General features: G+C 31.3%; 1 pseudogene; it reads right to left on the bottom strand.

Annotated features, from left to right (window-relative positions):
• Positions 1 to 2,838: 2,838 nt before the first annotated feature.
• On the bottom strand, positions 2,839 to 2,955 carry LOC145296578 (5S ribosomal RNA; annotated as a pseudogene).
• Between the last annotated feature and the right edge of the window lie 206 nt (positions 2,956 to 3,161).

Raw genomic sequence — 3,161 nt, 5'->3', positions numbered from 1 at the left:
ATATATATATATATATATATATATATGTATGTGTGTGTGTGTGTGTGTTTAATGGTAGACATTTCCATGGTGGTATCTGGGGCGCGTCTAGTTTATATGCACCACCTAAAAAACTCGTCTGGTCGGTAGGTACAGGATGGTACTCTATGTAATTGGATACCGGCAACCTGCTGCAAATACATTCCCTACCTGCACATCTAGCACATACTTGTCACAGCGAATAGTGAAATGTGTGTGGCATTTGCAACTCGTGGATCACCTAAAACACTTTATAGCTTCGGCTGAATCAATGCTAATGAGCGAAATGTATACGCGTATCATTGTTTTCCCAACGCGTATGTACCTATACATATATATGTATATATACACCCACACATATATATATATATATATATATATATAGTTGTGTATCTTCATATATGAACTAGATACATATCCCCGACAAGCTCACTTAACAACAAAATCTCACCCCTTAACTTGTGTGGCATCCAAACGTCAGAAAGCCTCTTACTCTCACAGTTTCTTTATTCGAACAGCTAGACTTTGATATGTCCTTCCTCCTACTTGCTTCCCTTACTCTACTGATATGGAGAAGTTTAAATGTATCGTAAACCAACATCTTGTTAATCTATCCTAGGCATGGTCCCAAATAGTGACCCCTCATATACAAGTGAGGATATGCCTCGTAAAGGGTGAACGTGAGTAAAAAACCAAGCTTTGGTTATATATATATATATATATATATATATATATATATATATATATATATATATATATATATATATATATTATATATATATATCCCTCTATATGGTGGATAACTATATTTTAAAAGCAATATATATATATATATATATATATATATATATATATATATATGCCGATCCCTATTTGCGTTTATAAAATTTGTAAAACGGAAAATTATTCCCAACTAGCATTTAGGTAAAAAAAAAAACACTTTTGTTTGAATAATCGAATTCATTCAAAGATTATCGCAAACAAATAAAAAAATGAATATATAGCATCTATATATATATATAACTCACTATATATTATTTATTTAAAAAGCATTTATACAATGCGATATCTTTTTGTGTGTGGCTGTGCATTAATCTATGTCAATAGATTGATACATAATTATCAGCATGCTGGAATAGTAATTTTAGTATTGTTATTATTGTTGTTATTTATTTGGACGCTGTAAGTATTATTAATACTTGTTATTGTCTGATTAGTTTTGCCGTCTTTCCTATCAGAACAGCTGCACCCCTTTTTTTCAATTTTTTACACGAATGAATATTATTTAATTTTATTTTGTTAGAAGTTGGCAGGGATTATCTTTTTACACAGATAATTTAATGATGATGGAGATCAGACAGAGTGACCCACTGATCCGACTAAAAGAAAATGAAATCAATAATAAAGTAAAAAAACAAATGGAGTAAATGCAAAACAAAAGAACACTCTAATGAAACAGCAAATATGAGAAAGAAGGCAAAAATATTTATGGTCATAAAGAAAAGTCAGAAGCGAAAGAAATGAGAAATATAAGTAAAAGTAAAATAATATTTTACAAAGAGGTAAATGAAAAAAATAAGTGATACAAGTTAAAAGAAATGCAGATTGAAATAAAGCGTGAAAAATCGGAATGATGTTCGAAACAAAAACAATGTAAAAAGAACACAAAAACCACAGAAATCAGTAAAAAAAATAAAAAATAAAAAGTATATGCATATAGAAAAGGAAAATTATATCACTAGAAAAAAGTAAGATTGAATAAAGTTAAAAAATAACAATAACAATATATGAACACTTGAATAGAACACAAACTGGCGCAGTAAACCAATGGTTCTTAATCGGGTCCATGTGGACCCCCATGGTACATGTAACGTTAATATCGGTTCAGTCTTCCTTCAAGATAAACTGTTGATATAAATTCTTTGGTTTTCTTTATATTACTGAAAAATAAAATAAGCTATAAGGGTTCACCAAAATACATTAGAAAGAAAAGAAAGCCATGATTACAAAAAGGTTGAGAACCATTGCACTAAAGGATGGAAAGTTTTTTCCCTCGGCGAATGAACTTTGTGATATTAGGTTTACTCTAGTCCAAATCGGATTCTTCCTTCTTTAATCGATTTTTTCTCGATTATCCATTTTTATAACATTAGTAGTATCCCCACCCCACCCAAAAACATATTTAGGAACACTGCGGTACACATATATTAACTGTGTGCAAAATTTCATTAAAAAATCAGAGTTTATGCTGTAAAAACTTACCTACATACACAAACGCACAGACAGACCATGTGCCTTTTATATAGTAGAGATTGCAAATTTGCCTCCAAAAAGAGACATTTAGGTAAATGCATGATTTTTGACGTAAAGATATATGTGTAAATGTATAAATTTTAATCATCAAAAGAGATATATATGGAAATTTGTATTTTTTATCTTACAAATATATTTGGTGTTTCCTCAGCATCAACAAAATCCTTGTCGAACCCCAATCGAAATCTCTTATAAGCATCGCGATTGTTATATTCCTTTTTTAAGTTTTAACTTATAGATAAATATCGGATTATCTTTATTTATTACAAACGCAATCGTATACAAGATATAATATAGTATTCGGATTTAATAATAAAACTATAGGTCACAATAGCTTCCTTCAGTCTTGACAGACTATGGATACCCAGTGTAAAGGTGCCTGCGCATGTCATTCTTGTGGCAAGAGTTGCGCAATCCCGAACAACACCTCTCCCGTATCGACAATGTTAAATACCAGTAGCAAGGGGGGTCAGGACGACTGGAAACAATGCCAAGATAAGCGGAATGTACATACAGCACCTGGACTTCCCAAATAATCACCCATCTGGTACTAGCCAGGCTCAACGTTGCTTAACTTCAGTGATCTGACGGGAACCGGTGTGTCAACGTGATTATGCCGTTAAAACTATAGGTATGTTTAATATAAATCCATGCTACAAATAGACACACAGACACACACACAGACACACACACAGACCCACACACACATATATATATGCAGATATACATGAACATATAAAGACTATAAAATTAAAATATTGCATTCCCAAACTAATTTAAAAAACATTTAAAATACTCCAATCTATTTACATTAAAAATCAATTACCTAC

Source organism: Euprymna scolopes, chromosome 16, assembly GCF_053919585.1.
Source record: "Euprymna scolopes isolate OS-2025 chromosome 16, ASM5391958v1, whole genome shotgun sequence".
Classification (NCBI taxonomy): domain Eukaryota; kingdom Metazoa; phylum Mollusca; class Cephalopoda; order Sepiida; family Sepiolidae; genus Euprymna; species Euprymna scolopes.
Note: the sequence above shows the minus strand (reverse complement) of the source record. Positions and strands in the feature narration are given on the sequence as shown.